The sequence below is a fragment of the Drosophila subobscura genome, chromosome J, assembly GCF_008121235.1.
Source record: "Drosophila subobscura isolate 14011-0131.10 chromosome J, UCBerk_Dsub_1.0, whole genome shotgun sequence".
NCBI lineage: Eukaryota > Metazoa > Arthropoda > Insecta > Diptera > Drosophilidae > Drosophila > Drosophila subobscura.
In genome coordinates, this window is record NC_048532.1 from 10,363,137 (window position 1) to 10,388,067 (window position 24,931).

Sequence of the window (24,931 nt, forward strand, 5' to 3'; positions counted from 1 at the left end):
CTGACACAGTTAGGGTAGCAGTTGATCCACTTTCATTGCAGTCACCTTCAGTACCCACTCGACAGCAGACTAAGTCGAGGAGCTTCTCCATTTACGAGTAATACCTCTGCTGCCAGCGAGACTATTCAGTATGCTAGTCACAAACACCCATCGAAGACTTTATCCCCTCAAATGAATATTTGAGAAATTTCATTAACTTCCACGAGTGTGTGTGTGTGTGTGTGTGTATGCAAATGAGTCGATAATCGGCAAGCAATCATCCATCCAGCCACCACCTGACACACCCATCTCCACAGCTCCATTCCACATATTTGATTCTCAGTTGAAAAAAAAACGAGGCGAATTATTTCGCATTACGGGTATTTGCTTGTGCCCGTTTCGAGTACTCTTCTGCTGCCTCTAATCCTCCAGTCCAGCTCTTGGAGCTCTCTTCGTTCCCGCTGTTTGTTTTAAGCCAAATAATAATGAAAATGTTGCCTACTTTTAGTTCATTGAACTGGCTTAAAATATACGATTTAATTTTGGATTCGTTTATGAATAATTTATCATTGAAATCGAAACAAAATGAAATACATTTTAGGCAGCAGAATTCACTCTGATCTCGTCATCAGTGTGCTCGAAATGAGAATTTATGCGACAATCAGTCAAGAATTGTGTGCCTTAATAAATCTAAATCATATTGCGAGTCATGCATAATTTATTTTATAAGGTTGTTGCCTTTGAAGAGTTTTGAGATTAAAAATTCAACTAAGCGCAAACGCAAAGTGTATGAAAAGAATGCAAAATAGTTCTTAATTATCCATAATGATTTCGAGTCTAATTAAACGCAATTAAATAGCTGTTCTAAAATGCAAATGAGGCAAAAGCAGAAGTTGAACCAAAAGAAGAAGTGTGTGGGAGTTCAGTGACCGCCAAAAAACAAGAACTGAAATGAACTTTTGGCATAAGCGAGTGGAGTACAAAGCAGAGTACTCCGCAGAGGGGTTGAAGTGAAGTTAAGTGGCATATCAAATGGGGTTCTATTAAGAGCTTAGATCGTCCATCAATCTGAAGTGCTCCACGTCTCATTTGGATAACAATCGGATTTTAAGTAGTTTAAACTGTAAAGCACTTCCCCCTCTATTCTTGGATACAAATCAGATCCTAGAGCAATGAAATTTTCCCCTAAACACTCGATGGGGATTACAGTCAAATCTTGCAGCCTCCCCCAAGCTACTATCTATCGCATCATCTCATCTCATCCACTGCTCTGCGGCTTACATTTTTTGTTTCGAGGCTTATCCCACGTCATTAAGTTACTTAATCACTGTATTTAATTTCCTTACGGCCTGCCTCATTATCTTGCCTCTGCAAACGAAGCGGATTTACTGGAGGAGCAAGAGCGACAGCGACTGCGAGTACGAGTGGGAGTGGGAGTGAAGCGGAGGGGAACCTGATTGCCCGGCCCTGGGGGTTGTGGAGCGTGTTAAATGGAGGAAAAAAACAAAGTAAACGCATGAATCACTCACACACTCGATTCGGCCAGCTGGTTTTAGCCTTCTTTCACTCCACCAACCAACCAACATTCCCCGCTCTTCACTCCTTTCCTTTCCTTTATTTTACTTTACTTTACTTTATTTATTTTGCGGAAATGTTTTCTTTCTGTGTCTTATTTTTTCTTGCACAGCAGAAACTCGTTTCGCTAATTGGCCCCAAAAAACAAAACAAAAGACAGAAAACGAAAAGGAAATGTTGGCCCAAGGATGATGGCCGAGGCAAGTCATACACTTCCAAGAGGACTATCTAGCTTGAACGTTGGGAAAACTTTAGCTTGAGTTCAAGATGGATAGAGTTGTTGTATCCCTAAGAATGTATAGAGGATTTGTGTACTTCCTGCACAGCATTACAAACAATGTCCCAAAATAAGATCATGCCCCATCTGTGGGGCATCCACAAAATTCAGTTTAATGGCGACAGCCATTAAGTGACTTGTCTTGTTAGCCTGATTTCCTCCCTCCTCCTGACGTAGCCATCGATTTGGGTTAAGTGCACAGAACTTACCTGCAAAGGAAAGCGAAAGAGAGAGAGAAAAACGAGTTAATTAGTAAAAGTTGTACACGGATAAATGTGGGTAAAGTGAAATCAATAGGAAACAGTTTTTGGTTTTATTAAATATATTTTTGGTGGATTTAAATTCCAGTTTCCTTGACGGCGGTAATTGATTGCAATTTATGATGGGCCCTGAGCCGTCGAAGGCCACAGTCGAAGGGTCGCACAAAGGAGCGAAGTCAGAGCCAGAGCAGCCTCTGCGCGGAGTGGTTATCCTTGAAGCAGTACAATGCCCACTGCTGCTGCGGCTGCGCAGACACACACCGAGCGAGAGAGCGGGAGAGGGACAGGGAGGGAGCGCTGTTGTCAGGAGCATAAACAGGCTCTCCAACCGGAGGCTGTACTCACACAAGAGTGGGAGCGAGGCAGGGCAAGCAATGGGGGAAGAAGACAAACTGCTTTCAGATTGAGAATCAGATTCTTTTTCGTTATTCATCTTGCGCGCCTTCGTCTTCGTCTGCATCTTCTTGCTCTCCCACTTCTTTGTTCGTTTACAAAACAAAATAAAGAGAGAAAAAAAGAGAGCGAACGAGCAGCAGCCAGCAGCAGCAGCCAGCAGCAGCAGCAACAACAAAACTCGATTAACTCGACATTAATTTTAATTCGACATTTGCCTGCCTCTCTCTTGCCCTCTCTTCTGCTGTGTTTTTTCTTTCATTCTTCTTTTGCTTTTTTTATTGTTTGCTTTTGTCTTCTTTTGAATGCCCTTTTGTTTTGTTAGCTCTGCTCCTATTTTATATGGAATTTCCTCTCTGTTTCTTCGCTTTGCACTGTCCCCTGTCTCTCTTTGTTTGCTTTTATTTTATTTTAATTTCAATTTTAATTTGTGTGTTTTTGTATGCCCTCTGTGTGCCCTCGAGTGTCGCTGCCAAAATGCAAAGTGTTTTTTATGAAACGAGTTCTATTTCCGTTTTTCGAGTGAAACTGACTTTAACGATCCCAACGATCGTAAATCATTCTATCTCGGCATCTCTCTCTCTCTCTGTGTCTCTGTCTCTGTCTCAGTTTTGCCTCTGAAGATGCAATCAATGAAGCCATAAAAACTTATTCAAAAGCCATTCATATTTTATATTAACGACTTCCCTTGAGGCAGGGCCTAACGCTAACGCTCTAATGATATCAGGAAAGACTTTCCCACAGCATTTACTGCGTTTCTTCCTTATTAAGATAAAGTACTTCCCATACACGAACGAAGCGAGGCAATAAATGGAGAGACACACTCTGTTATATTTTTTATAACAACTTCCACAGAAACTCGTAATTTTAGTCACTTTTCTGGGTGGGAAATAAACCTTCAATAAAGGTAATTCTTGGTGGTACTTCCCCTCCCTTTGCTCAATCTTCCAGCAACAGTTTCGAGTCATGCGTGTGAGTAGTTTTTATACCCGGTACTCGAAGAGTAAATAGGGTATATTGTATTTGTGCACATAACGGTTGTATGTAACGCACAGAAGGAAACGTTTTTATATATATTCTTGATCAGCATCAATAGCCGAGTCATTGAGCCATGTCTGTCTGTCCGTCTGTCCGTCTGTCCGTCCGTCTTGTTGAGCGCCTGGATCTCACCCATAAAAGCTAGAGCCACCAAATTTTGCATCCAGACTTCTGTATGCTCACACTGTTACAAGTGTATTTCAAAAATGAGCCACGCCCTCTTCCGCCCCCGCAAAAGGGCGAAAACCTCCCAAATCTACAATTTTAAAGATAAAAGAAAACTAAAACGCCATTCCGTAGGGAATGACCATATCTATCTGATCACCAAATTGCGATCCGATTGTGTGGCTAAACCCACCCTGTCCAGCAGCTTTTGTTGCTTTTACACATTCTCTCATTCACACTCTGCTTCGCGCAGTGGCAGAGGCCTCTTCCCCTGACACGTCTCTGACTCATCTTCTGCCACGATTCTGCCGCTGCCTCTGCCCTGATCTGCAGTGTGTGTCTCTACGAGCCAAAGGATGTTGGCGTGAGAGAAGATTTTTCTTATCAATGGCATAAGGCCGCGGCTTAAGACCTCCAACGGTTTCAATATCATACATCATATTACCCAATAGAGAATTTTCTTAATGGCATGGCCACCCCCCCAGGCAACTCAGGCACCTTATCGTCAGGCAGGGAATCGTATTGAATCTAGGCCAATTAATGTTACACACAATTAGCTGGCTGTACGTTCAATGCCAAAGATTCGAGAAGACATTTCATTAAGTCCGTCTTGTTCGTCGGAAGTTGCCAATTACGAGTGACTCACACAAGCAATCGAATTGAATGGAGAGCAACTGTCGCTCTCTTTCTAGCCCAAAGGCAATTAAGCATTGGAGCTGGAGCTGGAGCTGGGGCCATTGTTTATGGCCCAGAGCGAAGCGTTTTCATTTAATTAGATTTACTTTTATGTCTACTCGGGGAGGCTTAAGGGCTCCGGCTCGTCGCTCGTCGCTCGTCCACTTGTCGTGAAGATGCAAAGAGATTGTGGGGAGGAATGAGGCTTATGTACATGGAGAATACACACGGCTTTCGTGGCCATAAATAACGATAATGCCTATAATTGCCAACAATTCATTATTATGGTAAGATAATTTGATATAAATGGAGTCTACGTGACCCCGACACAAGGCCTCGGACGATCGAATGCCTTGCCACGAATGCTGCTTGCCCCTGCCCCTGCCCCCTGCCACTCGTTCATGGAATGCATAAAAACCCAAAGAAGACCCCGACAAAAACACTATCAAGGTGTTTGCCCATCGGGACCCAAGGCGTTGCCTTGGCCTTCTCATGGACACTTTTATAGCCGCCTGCCTGCCGCCGCCTCTCATTCGCTGCGGCCCGATGAGCAGAATCAATTATTCCTGCATCGCTCGCGCCTCAACTGCACTTTCGGCGTTGCAATGGATGGAGGACTCCTCTCTCTGTGGCGGGAAATTCTAGCGAATTTATTGGCATTTTTTATAGAATTTTTAGTGGGAAACAAAAAGAATTGTCAGCAAAGAAATAATCGAAGGGGTTTTTCCACACACACTTTTCAGTCCGTTTTCAGCACTGAAACTTTTAGCAAAAACTTTGTTGAATCTATTTTTGCCTGCCATTTCCCCCTGTCTTGTACCATGTCCAAATTTTCACTAATTGATGTGGAAATTTCGCCCTAATTTTCTGGAATAAAATTCACTGCCCATCAACATCAACGAATGATTGCTGCTGCTCCGACTCGGACTCTGGCTAATGGCATTTCCTGTTTCGTTTTAGTTGCCAATCAGCCAATGACTTGGACTTTCATGGAATTTAATGCAGGCAGATCCCTGCCCTGCACAGACCGGGCCCTCTTTAAGGCCTAATTAGAGTTTTGCTCTTTTATATTTCCCCATTTCCTGTACACAACAAAGAGGAAAATCAATCAGCAAGCAACAAAAGAAGAGCCAAATGTTAATCAAAATATAAATAAGACGCTCATTTGTTGCCAGGCGCACCAAAAAGAAGAAAGAGCGAGAAAGAATCAGTAGAAAAATAAATATTAATAAATGTAAATAACAAGAATGAATTCCCCCCCAAACATCATCAACAAATTATTTATTTATGTATGTGAATGTTGCACGAAAACTTTATTTGTGGGGTGCGGAGAGCGGCAACGAGACATAGAAAATAGAAACACAAATAGAAATAGTAACACGAATCAAATATGCAAAATATGCGAAAACAAAACAAAAAAGAGTTGCTAATAAAATGTCAGGAATGCTAGGCTACCTCGCACACAAGAGACAGCTACAAAAGGATGCTTTACCAACACTCTTTGCCTATGCAACACTGATGCTAAAAGTTAAAGCATAAAACGAACAAAAGCTAGAGCGAAACTCATAGAAAACACTCAAAAAGAGCTCCAACTCTTTCACGTTCTCTCTCAACACTTATTTTCTCATGGACCTGCACAACACTGGCACTCTCTTGAGCGTATATTTCTCTGTGCCACACACAATCCCTTTTGATTGGCCATTTGTCGTGTTGTCACTTGAATTTAATTAAAAGCGAATGCAAATGAAGAAACCATAAAGTTGAAAGTTTATTTGCGTTGTTATTGCAATTTTTGTGTGATTGTCACTTGAATTTTGTTGTTGTTGCAGAATGTTTATTTGTTGTTGCTGGCTTTTGTAGCCCAGACATTTGTTATTTTTTGAGTGCAACTGCAACTGGCACGGCGCCCCCAGCCCCTTGCCGTTAAATGAAAATTTATTTCGCTTTTTGCTGTCTGCCGAAGTGGTATGTGAAAATTGTTGCTCATGTGGAAAGAAACTATTTTCGCCAAAAAGGAGAGCAGGGGAGGTGGAGGAGAAAAATGCCACAGCCAAGGAAATGGCCAAAAGAAATGTGTCAATTAAATTTGAAGTCTGATGGCAGCCAGTGGCCCGTATTGACTACAAAGTATCTACAATCTGCAGATGTAAGCGGGAGTATCTGCAGCTGCAGCTGTAACTCTCTGTTCGTGTTTATTTTGCTTTTTGGTCTTCAATTTAGATTGCTTGTTCGTCTCCAATTTGCTGGCAATATTTGTGTGGAAAATAAAATTAAACTGCAGTTTAAACAAAGCAAAAATTAAAAGCAAATATTGCCCTATCCCTGCGTCGCAGAGGGAGATACATTTACATATGCAAACATGACATTTCCCCAAGCTTCCCCTCCACTCGCTGCAGCATCTTCTAGGGTCTTGCCCCATGCCATGCCGTGACTCGTCTTTGGCCTCCCCACTGCTGGAATTTTAATAAACGAATGTCAATATTGGCTCGACATAAAGCAGAAAATACAGCCCCAGAGTACGCAGCCAGAGAAAGGGAGAAAACACCACAGAGGCGAGGGAATATCAGCTGGAGAGAAAAGTCAAAAATTCTGTGTCGTCTGTCTGGTGTTTGCTTTAATTTTGTATATTTTTGGTGTGAGCACCAGAAATATTTCTCTCCATTTAAATCTGCCATTTAAATGCAATTGCTGTCACAGGTGTTGGGCATCGGATAAGGCCAGCAGGGAGCTGGGGAATCCCAAAAGGCAGATGAAACATTTTGAATAAAGTCATAAATCAGCTAGAAAGAGATTCCTAAGTTTATTTTAATGAAATGGAAGCCTAATAATTGAAAGTAAATGGCCATTGTGCTCTTCCCTGTCTGGTTTATCTTTTTTTAAGCCAATATTTAGTGCAAACAGTTGTCATATCTGGCCAGATAAATTGCTTCTAAAGAACACTTCAGCAGCGATAAGTGCATAAACATTTCCCGTGCCTAGATTACACGGACAATCGGCTAACACCTGCGCTAAGAAGTGCTGATTAGAAGTCTTGCTCTTACACCCAAAAGCATTTATCGATATTTGTATCTGTTGGCTGTACTCCATTTGTATCTGCACTCGAGACACACACACTCGATAATCGTTTGCAGTTATCATGGGGCTTGTGGCAGCGACTGGAGACTGGAGACTGAGAGAGAGTGCTGTGGCAACACACTCTGGCCGCAACGAAAGGGCACTCCAGACCGAGAGACTCCGCCTGCCTCCTGCTGCAAGCGTCTCCTTCCCCTGCTCATCGCTGCCTTTGCCAAATGCAAAAAAAAAACACTTAGCTTGTAATTTTTGCCTCTCTATTTTGCTTTTTGCGAACACGTTGCCGAGCGCTGCCGCTTTATCAATTTGACATATTGACGTTGAGCGCTGAAAGTGCATTAAAGTAGCTGGCAGATGCATAGATACAAATGTATCTCGGAGCCGGTGCCGCACCAAGGCAGATTTTGCGCTTAGTTTCTGCTTTTTGTTGCTGTCTGTTGTATTGACACCTGACCCGATTCATGGCCACAGCCGCTGACAAATTGTACTTCAGGCCCAAAGCTATGACAGGAACACAGATACACACAGAAAAGAGAGGTAAATACACAGAGAGAGAGAGAGAGAGAGAGAGAGAGAGGGGAGGGAGAGAGGTTGCTGCTTGTTAGCGCTTTTGGCCATTGTTTGTGCACTTTTCCTGTACGTTTTTTTAGCCCTCCATCCCACTGCCTGCCCCCTCCCTCCTTCGCTCTTTGCATACATAGTTTAGTTGGCTTTTTTTTTGCAGTCTTCTTTCCTTTTTGCACGCTTTTTCGGTTTTTAGCCAAGTCATGGAGCCGCATTTCTCACATCAGACAACGACGGGCCCCGTCAGACTGGAACGCGACAGAGAGGAGAGGAGAGAGAGAGGAGAGGACAGGCAGCAGACAGGATATGAAAAAGTGTCGGTGTATAATGGCAAAAGTCTAAGAAACAAGGCAAACAAACAAACAACAAGCACGCACAGCAAAGTGCAAATAAAAATGGCTAAAATGCACTTAAACCCAAGTGAACTCTTTGGCCAGAGAGAGACCAGACCCAAAGAGAACCCAAAGGAACACTCGAAATTGCAGAAGAATTATAGAAAAAATTAAGCATTCCATTTAATATTGAAATACATTTGGACATGCAAAAGAAATGCTCAGAAGATAATGGAACTCCAAAGTAAACAAAGGCGTGACCCATCCACATTGGCACCTCTGCCTCTGCCTCTGCCCCTGGCCGTGACACATTTCGATTCGCATTGAATTTCCCCCAGCACTGATACCATCTGTTATTGCCTTTTCGCACTTTCAAGTAATTAAGATTTCTGCAAGCACATGGTTGGCGGAAATATTTCCACTCGATTGTCATAAACTTCATCAATTTGTTGTGTGTGTTTTTGGACTCTCAACTCTGGAGGTGACTCAGAGGTGAGATTGTGGGTGCCGAGTGGGTATTATTTCTTTCGGTTCTCTACTTTTTTTATCATCATGGTTATTTGTTTCGTATCAGCAACGATTGAGAGATAACAAATATTGTTTATCTTATTTATTGGTTGGGCGAATATATTTTTGCCTTGGAAAAATAGTTGCTCATATTTGTGGGCCAAATTGCAAATTGATTTTAAATGTTGAAACATATTTAAGGGATTATTTCTATATAAAAGCGGCAGCTACTTTTTGGGAATATTTCAAAGAACTCTTGTTTATATTTGTCTCCCTTTTTAAGCTCTAATTTCCATTACTTTTCTCTGAATAATTCCTTTCCCAAAGGTATTGCAAAGGCTTAGCATGAGGTCGGAATTGTTGTGCTGGGCCCCAAACCTTCCTCTGGTCGTTGGCCATAATAAGCGAAAGGCAGCGTAATAAATTTTAGATAATTACCTATTAAGGCCTTTACTTGGGTCGTTTGCAACTAACTCTCTGTGTGTCTTAGATATATGTGTGTATATAAATATACATATATAAATGTATGTTTGGACACAAGAAGCAGTTGTTGGCAGTTGAAAATGGCTCTCGAAATTGCTGTAATTTATGACAATGTCCTAGATTACATGAAAATTGTTTTCTAGCGATTACAACAGAGACGGAGAGACGGAGAGATAGTCGCATATTTTACAGACATCTATCTTGGAGATACATAGATACACATGGCTGAAGTACGTGTACATTTGTCCGGGTAATTTGAATACTTTTTGAGAAACTTAAATTAAATGTAAATATAAGAAAACGTGCGGCATAAATGCCCCCCGAATGCGCGACAGGTATTGGTGGCAAACTGGTTTGCGGGGACAACTTTCTATAGATACTTTTGTGGAGATACAGAGATACATCGGCTTCCTTGAGAGCGTGTGCTGTGTGCTGTGTGCTCTGTGGCTGTTCGCATTGTGTCGGAGATGCCAATAAATGCAAAACTAAACCTAGATACCTCAGCAAAAATACGAACATAATGAATGCCACACAGATATGATGTCTGAAAGTATTCATTTGGATTCTCGCTGATGATTTAGTGGCCCGCAGTAAGTACTTTCTGGGATTCTCTCTCCTCTCTCTCCTCTCTCTGTGTGTGTGGGTTTATCTGTTGGGCGAGTATTGGGGCATGGGGCTTTCTGGGGCAACTATCGTGGCATTATTTATGGTTCTGTTTTGTGCGGACTCCTCCTGCTATCAGCTCGTTGCCAATGATTTATATTTGGGCGCATTAGATAAACGTTTATTGGGAATGCGCGGGAATACTCGCACAATGTTTTCTATCACATTTCCCATTCTAAAATTAGTTGACTCGCATTTTATTTTCCCGTCTGTTGCCAAAGAAATATTTACATGCCTTGCGCCCAAAAATTGTCAACATTTGCATTTCGAGCAGAGAGAGAGACAAAAAGGTTCTGCTTTGGGGGGCATGCAACATTGTTCAAATTTCTTTCAAATGCTAATTGAAAACGTCAGGGAATTTGGGGGCCAAGTGTCGCCTCTTTGGCTTTCAGCTGTCTTCTGATTATCTATTTTGAAAGCATTTTTAATGGCCGAGTGGATTTTTCAATCATCAAACAATTTTCAAAATAATTATAAACATTTCCATGGCATATTCAATCAATAATTTACACATTTGTTGCAGCATTTCCATTCAAAACTTTGCTGAAAATTACGTTAACACGTTTCCTGGCTGCCCTCCCTGCCTCTCGCTGCTTCTTCAGACATGCAACCAACAAATTTTTGGGTTTGTTATCCAACTGCAACAAATGCCACATGCAGCAGCAGCAGCAGCAGCTGCCACGGCAGACTTTCTCACATGAATTCGAACGCTTCCCCAGTCTTCTGTTTGTTTTTATTTGTTGTTGCTGTTGTGTACCTCTAATGATCTGCACGAAGCAAACTTTAATTTATGTATAAATTAAATTTAATGCCGGAAAATTTGTATTTTCCCAATGCCTGTTTTGTAATGAACAATTTGCCAAAAACACACACACTTTTTTCGGCGAAAGGCAGAAGCGAACATTGGTTGGGTTTTTCCTTGGCTTTTATTCCTTTCTGCTGCTCAAATGTCAGGCATTCCATTTTCGTGTTTCTGTAGCGTGTTTAGTGGCTGATTTATTGCGTATTTAACTTTTATTGAATGGAGTTTGCTGCTAACTTTATTTTTTGATAATTTTCTGTTGGGAAAGTGTGTTACGTTGGTGGAAAAAATGAGCCTTTCGTCAGGCTATTTGCATTCGAAAACTAAGCTCCAAGAAACATAATTAATTCCCTCAAATAACTCCAAGTCGTGTGTGCGCATAATGAAGTAATTAAAGCGGAGAATTCCACTCAGAGGAAAGCCAATCAATTTAGATTACAAATCTCGGCTGAAGCCAGGGAGACTTGTGGCAAAACTATCCTATCCGTTGGGAAACAGAAACCAAACTCATATGCAGCTGAGCTGGTGGAAAATGGGATTTGTGGGAAAATTCCCCTAAGGCAATGATAGGAACAGCTGCAAGACCTAGGTGAGATTAATGAGGGTTGGGGCACACACAGGGGGAAAAAAGGGTTGATAAGAAATTTCGATTAGACAGAAAACCTGAAATAGAACTTTGCCCAAAGGGTTAGATCCAGCTCTCACTCTTTTTGTTGCTTTAATGAGTTTCCTCTCAAGAGAGAGCGCTAGGTGAGAATTTTATAGAGAGACAGAGAGAGCGAGAGAGCGAGACATGTGGCAGTTGATTGCCAAAAATGTGTGGTTGTTGTTGTTGTTTGTGCCATCATAATTGTTTGTTGCTGCAGCGAGCAACAACAACAAAAACAACAAAAAGTTACGTATGCAAAAACTTTTACATGGATTTATAAGCTGGGCAAAACTTTGTTTCCGAGAGAAAACTTTTTGGATGCTAGAAAAAAAAGAATTTATGACAGTTTGAGCAGAGAAAAAGACCAAAAAAGTGACTTAAAAAATTGCAGAAAATTGCTAAAGGAGAATTCCCTGATAGAAAACGAAGGCGTGGCAGCTGAGAGAGAGAGAGAGAGAGAGAGAGCGAAGTTTTATGAATTGAATTGCATAAATCATGTGTGGAAAAGTTTTTTTGGTAGGGCAGGAAAAACCGAACTGGGGGGGGAGAGAGAAATAGATCTCAAGGTACTTGGTGGTAGTCCCCGAGACGATAAATTCGCACACGCGGAAATGCTGGCCAAGGAGATTGGGTGGAGTGGGGAGTGTGCGGCGGGGAGTACGTATACTTGATATGGTAATTTATTATGTTTTTATTGCCTTTGTGCTGCGATGTGTGCGATGAGCCGCAGCCGAAACGCAGTTGAAGTCGGAGAGTCGAGTCGGAGAGTCGGGGCTGCACAGCCCTTTGCCTTTTGGTCATTAATCTTTGTTATGCCACGCACACACACAGGCACACACACACACACACACACACACATGTGCGTATGTATGTGGCACGTCTTTTGCCCCCTCCCCCCTCCGCAGTGATATCCTTTTGGCTTTTGTTCGCAACTTGAGTCGCGGCCAAATACGCCGCTACGCATAAATACGTGTACATTGAGAGAGTGCTGCTGTAGGGCGAACAAAACGGGGTCTATTAGGCAGCTTAAGACGTTGGCCAGGAGTGGAGTTCAGATCACTGATCTACAGCATAAATATATGCAGACTTACTTCAGAGCTCAAGTGAAGTTTGTTGCACTTTTGGTGCACGTTTTAGCTTTGGCCAAAAAATAAATAAATATTCGAAGACTTCTTTTGTTATCTGTTTTCTACAGGGCAACCCTTAGTCGACTCCTGGCCACTCCACCCTCAACAACATCCCTTAAGCAACTTTCTTCCTGCTTTTGTTTGCACGAACGAAAAGCACACAAAAAAAAGTAAAATAAAACAGGAATTAAATTGCGCAGATAAATTTGCGCAACGCTAATAAATTAATATTTATGGTTGCAAGCCCTGCATAATTCTCCCACTCTCTCTCTCTCTCTCTCCCTCTCTATTGCCATCTCTGTCGCCCGAGTGCAGTGTTTTTTTTGTGTTACTTTGTGAACATTTTGGCTCTGGGCCATCCATCACAGACAAATAATTAGTGCGAAGCAGCTACAAAATGTATCTGCCGGTGTAGTAAATGTATCTTTAAGATGCACATCATATAAATCTATATATAAACACGATCTCTCCCTCTTTCCCCCTCTGCTGTGCTGTATTTTATCGCTTCTCTTCTTTTTTTCTGCCTTTTTTATGTCGTGCCATTTCAGCGCGAAGCTCGGCAACAAAGCATAATAAAACTAATTGTCTGCGCTTCGCTCTCACACACACACACACACACAGACATGCACACATGGCCACACATAGTTGAGAGAGGGAGAGAGAGGGAGAGAGAGAGATGCGACGGCCACATGTTTGCCATTCGTTTCCTTCTTTTGTGGCGACTCCAACAAAGTTTTCGCATCTCTGCCCCATTATTTTCTTCTTCTGTTCTACTCTTCATTCTGTTCTCTCTCTCCCCCTCTCCCCGCCCTCCCTCTCTCTCTCACACTCTCTGTGTGTTTCGCTGGCTGTTCTCTTTCTTCTCTTGCCACACAATGTGTCGCGCGGCTGAGTAACAAAAATTTATGCGACCCGCCATTTTGCATTAGTCAGTACCCAGGCCCCCCTGCTCCTCTCCCTCACCCGCTCTGCCCCAAAAAAGAAAAGGAAAATATATAAAGTTCCTGCCACAGTTGCAGCTGCAACATTGTTGCATTGCTATTGTTGCTGCCCCGTTTGTTGCCGTTTGCAATTTCTCTTCATTAGATTTCTGCCGTCTGATTAAGGAATCTGTTTTTCTTTTTCTTTCATTTTGCTTGTGGCTTCTTGATCTTTTTCCAAAGAAACTTTTCGAATTTATCAGAAAGGAAATCTCTTGAAAACTGGAAAATGAACAAGAAAAATAAATAATTCCCTTTGTGCTGCTGAAGAGATCAAAGAAATTGTTGGCATCAAAGTTCCAATAAGAAAGTTTTACATAAATGAGAGAATATTTAATGGATTTATGGCATTATTTGATCACAACTTAAGCAGGCAGGGAATGGAAAGCCCTATTTGCCAAGTAGCTCAGCGAATTATGTAGAAAAAGCCTCAAAGCATTCTGATACTATCAATGAAAAGTTCCCCAAAGATATGGATTCATTCATGAATAAAAAGGAACTGATTCATGGTATGGTAATGTGGCAGAGAATTGTGGAATTACTCACTATTTCTAGGAAATATAATCCCCAGTTTCAAGTAAGGAACTCATTGAAAAACATTCCAAAGAATTCAAACAAATGTCTACAGAATGTATTAGGATAGGATTTGCCACGATATCTATGCACAAATCACTCATAAGTTATTATCCCCAAACCAAAACTAAAGTAAATCTTTCCCCACAATCCACACCAGTCCAGTCCCAGCCGCTAATCTTTTTTGTTTTTTTTTTTGCGAAAAAGTAAAGCTAATTTCTCGCTCTGTTGCAGCGAGATGTGTTGCACAAGTTTGTTGTGCCCTGTGCACGTTGGTGCTTGGTGCATGGTGCATGCCTCATCATCAGCAACACGTCATGCAACGCTTAACATTCACTATCTATAAAGTAGAGCGAAATATATAATGCGAATCTCTTCTATATTTTGGCTTCGTTTCGGTGTTGCCAGCGCGCTAAAAACTTAATTAATTCATTACAAAAAATGTACGAATTGCATGGCTATGGCCGCTTTAAGCAAATGAATTATTAATAGAAGCAAAATCACTAGCACTAGCCAGGGGTCGGCCTGGGGGCTGAGGGGGCTCACATATCTATTTATTCATAAAAAAAAGGTACTCCCGGATGTCCAAAGCGATTTTTGCAAGTGTAATCAGTGCCAGGGAGCGTTTCTTTTTTTCCTTTATTTGATTTTTCTTTCATTTATCTTGTCTTCAATTCAATTTCGATTCGTTTCGCTTTGATTTTAATGCAAAATGCTGTCTGTTGTTGTTGTTTTTGATTCCTTTGATTTATTTGTTCTTCCATCTGCTAACCTCCGCTCCCCGCTCCCACTCCCCTCCCCTTTTGGCCTTCACATGGGGCACATTTATTGATTATATCTTGGTCTCCGGAGTGATTGAAGTTCCATTGAATGACAAACAGAATGTGAGATACTCGAGTGCCGCCGCACAACAACCTTCGACTTCTTTGCATCTGAGAGGAAACTCCATTGTCACGACTCCTGCAGTGACTTTTGGTATTTTAATTTGGGGCATGGGATTGGCTTTTCATTACCAAAACTTTCCACAAAGTCAAATCTTTAAATTCAAAGTGATTTAGAAGATTTATTGGGTTCCCTTTCTACACGTAAAAGCTCATCAAGTAGAGGGTACTTTTTATTCTTTGAAATCCACTTAATTTGCTTGGAAATTCCTCAACTATGTTCAAGGGTGGTTTTATTGAGTACCCCCTGTGTTCCTATTTCTTTTGGGTTTCTACCCCCCGAGGTGGTGGTGGTGGTGGAATTCGATCAATAATAATCTGCATAAGTTCACTTAAATCGCTCAGTGATTGATGCTCTTTGCCTTGAGAACCAAATGGATTTTTAATAACCGCCAGGTAGCTCTGGCAATCGCTTGGATCTTACTTACTTTTTATCACGTTTCGGTTGTCAAGAAGAGGATTTCCCAGTTAAAGCTGCTTTGGATATTTATGGTATTGTATGGGGGGGTTATGTTGTGTGTGTCTTTGTGGCAAGTTTGATCAGTTTTCAATTTGATTCTGGCTCTTTTTTGCGTTCTTCTTCAGTTATCAGCTATAATATATGCGTTTTGTATGGCCTTTCGTTTTGTTTTTGTTGTGTTATTTTAGAAATAGATTGCACGGAATAATCAGTATGTTATTATCCTACTACGTATTTATTGAATATTTAATATTTTTCTGTTGTATTTATATTTACGATTTATTTTTGTTGTTTCTTCTTTTGCTGTTGTTTCTTGCTTTATCCTTCCACAACACAATTAAACAATTAAATTGTTTGTGATGATCTCTTTTATTTACACAATAATTACTTTTTTATTTGATTTAATTTAGGGTATTTCTTTTTATGTTTTGTTTTAGTTGTTGAACAATTTTGCTGTTTTTGTGGCTTGTTTGTGCTTTTGGAATGACATTTTGAAATTTGAATTTCGATTTTATTTCCGTTGATGATCGATCGAGAGCCGATTGCCTCATAAACACACAAATATACTATATTTTTATACCATTTATAGCTATTATTATCTCCCTCTTGCTCTTGCTCTTTGTTGTTGTTGTTGTTGTTGTTGTTGTTTTAGTGCGCTCTGCTCTGATAAGGAAATCACATTTTGTTTTTTTCAATTGGCAACTGCCCCAAATTTCATTTTTGTTTGTTATCTATGAAGCATTGTTGTTGCTGTTTTTGTGTTGCAACAACGGAAATAAACAATCAATTTTAGTTAAAGAATTTACGCACACACACAACCACATTGGGGGGCACACTTGCACACACACGCACGCACACAGCAGAGGGTCGCACACACACTCACACTCCTACACCGCACAGTGAGGGCAAAGAGATAAACTATCACGCTGGGCGGGCGCGGGCAACAATTTTAGCACGCGATTTTCTCTTCCTCTCTCTCTCTCTCTCTCTCACTCTTCTTCTTCAGCTGCTGATGATGTTGCTGTTGCCGTTGCTGTTACTGCCGTTTTCGTTGTTGTTGTTGCTGCTGCACGACGCGGGGGCGACTGAGACTGAGGCTGAGGCTGCGGCTACGACGGAGTAGTTGTAGTTGTAGTATTGGGGGGAGCAGGAGCAGTGTGTTGAGACAAAGAACCGCTCGGTAACCGTTGTGTAGCAGTTGGCGGAGAGCGCGCTTGGCCAACGTTTCACGTTACGTCCTCGAGGAATCGCGTTTACAGAATGAATCTGAACGTGGAGTGTAAGCAGCGTAAAAGATACAGAGACAGAGACGACGACGACGACGACGGCAACAGCAACGGCAACGGCGGCGACAAGGCAGCAGCAGCAGCAACGTTGCCCTCCCCAAGAGGTCTCTCTCGGGCGTAGTGTGAGTGTGAGTCTGAGTGCAAGTGTGAGTGAGAGGCGGCTGGCTGGGCTGGGCTGGGCTGAGGCTAAGCATGGCAATGGTAATGGTGGTGGAGCAATGTTGCGAGAGAGCGCATGCGAGCGCCAGCTGGAGAGCCGAGCCGAAGCCACAAATGCCGAAGAAGACAAGCCAGCAGCAAAAACGTGTTTTGCCGCCATTATGGGCGCTGTGTGAGAGAGAGCCGAATCAAGCCGAAAAACACTCATGGCACCGGCATTGCTGACGCCGGCAGAGCGGTAAGCAGCGCAGCTGGCTGCGTCGTCGCCGTCGGCGCAGCAGCTCTTTGTTACAGCCGCACGTGTGTGTGCGTGCGTGTCTGTGAGGTTGCCACGGCAAAAAGGTAGTAAAAAATAACTGCGGTAAACCGAAAAAGGCACAAAAAAATGTAGCAGCAGCAAAAGAAAACAACAACTGAAAACGAAAACGCGAGAAGGGCAAGGAGGAGAGAAAGACCACAACAACGAAGAGGAAAACTGAAGGAAAAAAAAAACAACTCCAAAAAATGCTCCCTTCAAGGCGGACATGGACGCGACAAAGGTGTATTATCCACAAGGTGAGGCATTCCTGTGCCCAAGAGTCTCTTTTGGGTCACGTGGAGCGAACCGAGAGAGCGCGGACTGGCAATGCCTCACCTTGCTCGCAGATGTACACCTTGAACGCGACAATAATGCGACGACGCCCCCTTCCCAAAAACTCATTCTTGTCGCCCTCTCTCTTTGAGTCAAGTTCTTTTCAATTTCTTTGCTTGTCTGCCTCTGTGCCCCGCCGTTGGAAATTCTCTTGTTGGAAAAGTATGTCTTGGGAATTGGCATTCTGATAACTGATCTCTTTTTTCGGCCACTTTGTTGTTGCATATTTCCAGGCTACTTACGGCTAGGTTCGGAGCATTTGAGAGCATCGCGATAAGCAGTCAGTTACTTACCTGAAACGAGAAGGAGAGCAGAAAAAGAGATCGATTAGATAGGCGAAAGCGATAGGCAGAATGAGTGGTGTGGGGGCAGGAGATGGTGAAATTACGGTTCGGCTGAGAAGTCTTCCATCTAGATAAGGCGGAACATTCCTGGGATACGATGATTGGGTCTGTTTCTGTGTGGGGAATGCCTGAAGGACGGATATTCAATCCTAATAAGATTGGATCTGCTTGGGGAATGTTTTCAGGATGATGAATCTCCCAAGTAGATTGAAATGGGATATTTTTTCAAATAAGAAGGAATTTGAGTAAAAGTTTTTAAAGACTGCACAAGGAATATTCCGTATTATAGATAATAATTCTACCAATTATTCTAATTTCAGCAGCCATATGCCAATTTCTTAACATTTCCCTGGAATCCAAATAGAAACTGATTGGAATTAACGAGGAAACTCGAATGGGATGGGGAGGGAATATTGCTGCAATTTATTTTGATATTGGGACATCGTTATGGGGGAGAAGATGATCAAACTCAATTTAAATTGGTTTCCTTGAATTGCCTTTAACTTTAACTTCCTCATGGACCCCCCCTCCACACTATCTATCACTCGCTGGCTGCCTCCCTTTTCCTCTTCCTCTTTGTTGGAGTTTTTGTTTTGCTTTTGCTCATTTGGGAAAAAACTTTAGCCGGCAATATTTCATGCCACCCATTAAGCCAGCCCCTGCTGGCCGGTACACCCACAACTCCACTTCTCGCGCTCTCGCTCTCTTCTCAGGCAATTTCCGCCCCCTACACACACACACACACACACACGCAGAGAGAGAGAGAGAGAGAGAGAGACAGCAGTGTGTGCGTGCATCTGTGTGGAGTGAAAAAGTAGCTTCATTACAAATTTCAATTTTGTTTTATTATTATTTTGCTGCTCTCGGGCTATCTCCGTCTCTGTCTTTCTCTCTCTTTCTGAGTGAATTTTCGTTGGCAATTTTATTTTTTATTATCATTGTTATTATGATTTTGCAAAGTTGCTTCGCCATTTCAGCCCCCCAAAAAACAAGAATAATAAAAGGAGAAAAATAAGTATCATCGGTGGAGATCTGTGAAGACGAGAGTAAGGGAAAGAGACAGAGAGCCAAATGCTTTTATAATTTCCTCAAAGACAAAAAACAAAACAAAGCGAAGGAACGACGTGAAGAATTGGATACCCTTGCAGATACAAGAAACCCATCGAGCTGGATTATTGTCAGTTGACTTGTCGTAAGAATACACCTTATGAGAAGATCCTTCCTTTCTTTTTGTGCCTGGCAAACATCTGCTCGAAATCGTAATACCCTCGCCGCTAGGGTACAACAACTACAACGACATGGAAATTCCAGGGGCAGCTGTTGGTCTTGCGTTTATTTATTTTGATTTGGGTTTTCCTCTGCTGCTTTTTCCTTGAGCTTATTTCCTTCTTCTTTTTTTGTGAGAGTTTTTTCCTTTGTGCATTTTGTTGTTTATTTTTGGTTCGATTCGCTTTTGTTGTCTTTACTGAAACGTGTTTTTCGCTCTCGACTTTTTTTGCAAGGAATTCTAACATTCCTCGCCAGCCCCCTCTTTGGACCCCAACTACGCCCGTGTCTACGCCTTTCACAAGGCCCTCCACCCCGCACTCAACCACGCAACAACACCCACCCACCCATCATCGACCTCTTTTCTGCAGCTGCAAGAGGGTGGTGGGGCAAAAGGAGACAGAGAGCGAGAGAGTGAGAGAGAGGGAGCCGCAGCATATGCCGGCTTCTTCTTCTGCTGTCGCTGCTGCTTTTGCTTTTGCCTTTGCTTCTACTTCTTGCTCTTCTTCCAACAAAAACTGCAACAACACTAATACACTGGCATGCAGTGTCGCCAGAGCGGGAGAGAGAGAGAGAGAGAGAGCGCGCGAACACACACACACACAGACACACACACACACGCATGCACAAAATAGCAGTCAATCGACAAGCCTTTGGGGTCATTATTCTCTTCGAGGCGCTCGCCGACACCGCCGCCGCCTGTCGCTGACGTCGCGCTGGCGTCGCTGCAGCTAGCCTTGGTGGTTGCTGTCACACTCGCACACACACACCTCACATTCATCCATACACTTGTGTGCATATGTTGGAGGATTGCATACACTCTCTCCCTCTCTCGCTCGCTCTCACTCTGTCGGTCTTTGTCGCTCTGGCTCTCTTGTATGTTGTGCCTCTCCAAACAATGTAATAAAATTCAATTATTCTCGTGTGCGTCTTGCACTTTGTTTCGTCTTTTGTCTGTCCCTGTGCTTGGGTGTGTGAGTGTGTTAGCTGCGCGCATTTCGCGAATATCGCCACAAAATGCCAAAAGCGAAAAGTACAGGCAGCCCAGGCTCGGCGTTGGGGCTCGCTCGGGTTAGGGTTGTGGGCAGGAGCGGAGGGCAAGGAGCAACAACCACAGCCGCAGCCACGGCCAGAGTCATGTCTATGCATGCCATGCCTCCTGCGCCGCCAACGCGCTGACACTCACACACATTCTCTTGCAGAGCCATGCATGTGCCTGTGCATACACGTGTAGGGACAGCTCTTGCTCTAGCACTTTCTTAGTCTGCACAGTGGGACAGAGGGATTGATTGACTATTGGTTTTGGATATGGGAAAAGATTCGCAAACAAATGCGACATGGGAAATGTGGTAGAATATGTACTGAGAATTCGATTCTACTTATACATGGTAATTATATTTATATCTACTATTTATGTATACTGTAGGTACATAAACATATACATCAAATGAACCTTGTTCTTGCTTTGATAACCTTTAGCTATACCTTTGCATACTATTTGTATTGATTTTGACCCCTTTCTCATGTGTTCCTTTATAGCAACTTTTTGCCCTTGATCGACCACTGTGCACTGTCACTGGCCGAGTCGAGCAGCTGCTTCTGCTTCGGTCGCGCGCTGTCGGTCGCTTCGGTCGTAGTCGCTGCACTTTGGCGTTGGTGTTCTTTTTGCGCTTTGCCTTTTGGCTTTTCCTTCATATGCGCTGCGCTGCACATGGCTCGGCTCGCTGTCGCTGTCGCTGCCGCTGTTTCTGTTGCTGTTGCTGGCGTTGTCTCTGCTTCTGTCTCCCTCCCTTCTTTCTCCTGCTTAATGGTGCTTTGGCCCTCTGCTTGGGGTCTTCTTTGTTGTCTCGCCTGCTCAATGCGCTTGCTGTTGTTGTTGTTGTTGTTGTTGTTGTTGGTGCTGCTGCTGCTTCTGCTGCCCTTTGCTGCGCATTTTGCATAAGCAGCATCAACTTTTTGCCGTCTGCTGCCCCTTCTACTTCTCCTTCTTCTACCACATCTTCTGCTTTGCTGCATTCTGTTTTCTCGTTCATCTTATGTGGCGGCTGCAGCGTCTGGTCGGTCGCCTTGCCAATTTTCTTATTTTGTTAATTTTTTGCGCCTCGCCCGCGCTTTACCTTGCCAGCTCATTATTTGCTATTTGGGGGCTGCTTGCATTTGCCTTTCCTCGCTTCTCCGCGTCTAGAAAGAGTTGCTGCAGCTGCTCTCTCTCTCTCTCTCTCTCTCTCTCTCTCTCTCTCAGTATGCTGCTCTTCCACTCATAGGGCTGGCTCGCCTCTCACCACTCTTACGGTTCTACCTCTCTCTGTCACTCTGGTGAGGCGCATGCGTTGCATTGATTGTTTGTGTAATGTAAAAGCGTTGTAAGCTGCCCCACCACCACCACCCACTCTCACTCAAGCTCACTCTCACCACCACGCTCCCCTCTCCCCATTCCGCTCCCTCCCTGTCTCTTTCTCTCTGGTCCCTCTGATCGGCTAGCTCCCACTTAGTTTTTGGTTTTGGTCTTCTTCAATTTCAAGGCTCTCCCTCTGCCACGCTCATTCCTTCCCTTTGCCATTGAGTTTTTTGTGCGGGTCCAACCTCAACATTCATCACTACCGCTCTCCCGTACCCGTTCCCACTCCCCCACAACCAAACTGACAGGAAGAAGGAGCAGGACAAAGGAAAATGCAAAAAACAGCTTGCAATGTCTGACGCTGCTCGCTGCTGCCGCTGCTGCCGCTGGTGCCGCCGCTGCTGCTGCTGCCATCAGCGTCACTGCTGGCTTCGGCTTCAGCGTCGACGGCGCTGGGTTTCCACTTTGCCTGCAGCGTATTTTGTAAATTACATTTCCGGCAATAAATTTGCATACCTCTGGCATCTCTCTAAATTGCTATCGTTTGTTAAAAGCGCCACCCAAAAATATATTCCCCGAAAACCCCCCAGCCCTAATGGAAGGGGGTTGCTCGAAGTCAGCGGAGGAGGGGTTGCTCTTCCTAAGGGTTGGGGGAAGGTTGCTTTCCATAGATTTTTGGGGGTGGGTACTACGTGCACCTTGCCGCCACCGTCACCCCTTGGGCCATTCCTTAGACATTCCTAACCTGGGCCGCACCTTCTTTTCGCCAACAAAATCGCTTGGGGGATGAGGCGGGGAGGTACACACGTAAGGGTGGTGGATGGAGTGGGGTGTGCGCGAGCATACCGGAGGGTGAGTGCTGATTGAATGGGGGTGGGTGGCGTGGCTCTTCCTCCCCTAAGAGATATTCGCCAAATAGGATATTGATTGTCCCGCAATTAGAAAAGTTTTCATCGCTCTGCAAAGAGACTTTCACTTGAGCTCAAGGATATCCACAGGATAAACCAACAGCAACAAGAGGTAAAGAATCACAACAACAATTTCTTGTACAACTCCTGGGTGCAGTGGTGCAGGAGGAGTGCTCTTGCCCGACACCACCGACAACAGGTTGTTGCATTCCAAATCCGAATACGTGACGCCCCAAATAGTTCCAGTTGCTGCCGCCTGCCGACTGTGACTCCTTTGAACTTGCATTACACGTATCCGCCCGCCACAGGGGGGGAGCCAGGCAGGCAGAGGCAGAGGCAGTGCAGGATTGGGATTCGAGGGTGTTGAAGTGCCAACGTTTACAGTAAGCACACATATTATTCGTACACCACCATCACCCTAGTTTGAACACCTATAACTTGGCCTACGGTCAACGTAAACCGAAAAAGTTAATTTTGTATCAAAGAGCAATATATCTACTGTATGTTTATGAAAAAAGTTTTTAAATTTCTTCTATGGTATCCTTATAAAAATTAACTTAAGCAAAAACGACCTTTTTTTTCGCACATAAATTATTCGTACAGCCGTCCGATTCCTTAAGTAAAATTCAAATATTAAAGGTAACTTGTACAATGAAAATTTTTGTTTGCTATATTTAGTCTTTATGATAACTAAAAGCCCTAGAAACAATCTTTCCCCCAAGCTATTGATGCCCCATGAATTAATAGTGACCCCCTCCACAAGCAGTACCGGTTGCAATAACTCCCTCGATGTAATGTTGGGCTTCCGTATCCTTTTTTACAAATATTTTTACACAGGCTTCATGGAACTCAAGTTTACTAACCGTAGTGAAAGTTTCAGCTAGTTGCAGTTTTAAATGAGCCAGATTTGATCCAAAAAAGATTAAATTTTGTGTAATTTTTTGGGATGGGTCAAGTTTAACTTCGAATTATGACCAAACGGAATGACACATGGATGCCAATTGTCACTCAAAATAAAGTTTAATACACCCTTTTTCATATTTCCATTACATAAGGCCATTCGTACAGCTCCAGTTAAAAAAACAACACAGGTGAAACAATAGGCACCCTCCAATGACCCATACGATTTTTTTCAAGATATGTTAATTTTATTTTCCGGAAGACTTTTGGAGAAACCCATGGCCAGATTCATTTCTAGAGAATGATAATGACTAGAGAGTCCATCTAAGACAGATTTTTGATTGGTTGGCCTTGCGAAAGTTCATTTAGCCCATGATGAGAAAATGGTGGTCCCTGCTGTATGGCATTTCGGAGGGTGCCTATTGTTTCACCTGTGTTGTTTTTTAACTGGAGCTTCACGAATGGTCTTGTTTAATGGAAATATGATAAAGGGTGTATTAAACTTTATTTTGAGTGACAATTGGCATCCATGTGTCATTCCGTTTGGTCATAATTCGAAGTTAAACTTGACCCATCCCAAAAAATTACACAAAATTTAATCTTTTTTGGATCAAATCTGGCTCATTTAAAACTGCAACTAGCTGAAACTTTCACTACGGTTAGTAAACTTGAGTTCCATGAAGCCTGTGTAAAAATATTTGTAAAAAAGGATACGGAAGCCCAACATTACATCGAGGGAGTTATTGCAACCGGTACTGCTTGTGGAGGGGGTCACTATTAATTCATGGGGCATCAATAACTTGGGGGAAAGATTGTTTCTAGGGCTTTTAGTTATCATTAAGGCTAAATATAGCAAACACAAATTTTCATTGTTCATTTTACCTTTAATATTTTAATTTTACTTAAGGAATCGGGCGGCTGTACGAATAATTTATGTGCGAAAAAAAGGTCTTTTTTGCTTAAGTTAATTTTTATAAGGATACCATAGAAGAAAATTAGAAACTTTTTTCATAAACATATAGTAGATATGTTGATCTTTGATACAAAATTAACTTTTCCTGTTTACGTTGACCGTACGCCAAGTTATAGGTGTTCAAACTAGGGTGATGGTGGTGTACGAATAATATGTGTGCTTACTGTATATGGGTCGACAAACTTTTGTGGCATGCTGCTGCTGCTGCTGCTCCTTGTTGTTGCTGCTGCTGCTGCACGCTGCATAAAAATTCAAATTTCGCGTCTGGCCAAAGGCAAAGCCAAAGCAACAAAGAACTCCCCAAGTTTTGGCTGTCGACTGCGCGGGTACCTCGTTGTTTCAAGCGGCATTTAAGCTGCTTCAAGTTTTGGTTGAATTTTCAGCCCATAACTTCCCTCTACCCCAGCAATTTTCGCTGCTTTCCCAACTCCTTTGTTCAATTACAAATGTTGCACTTGCACCCGGCATGGCCTTGCATTGAGGACATACCCTAGCCGAGTGCCAGGACACTCTCCACTGCCAATCGCGGATTGGGGCAACAGTAGTCTCGCCGACTGAAAATAAAAGTGCAAATGTCCTCGACTCTCGCGCAGCAACAACGTTTTAGCGCG

The 24,931-nt window shown here is 43.0% G+C and overlaps 1 protein-coding gene and 1 long non-coding RNA gene across 2 annotated transcripts in view; both read right to left on the minus strand.

Annotated features, from left to right (window-relative positions):
* The window catches only part of LOC117893271 (DNA N6-methyl adenine demethylase), a 97,890-nt gene that overhangs the window by 21,568 nt on the left and 51,391 nt on the right, over positions 1–24,931 (minus strand).
* On the minus strand, positions 118–23,211 carry LOC117893278. The gene is made up of 3 exons (XR_004648802.1): positions 23,199–23,211; positions 5,964–5,968; positions 118–1,100 (listed from the first exon to the last, which is right to left on the minus strand). It is a non-coding gene; the product is annotated as an uncharacterized LOC117893278 (long non-coding RNA).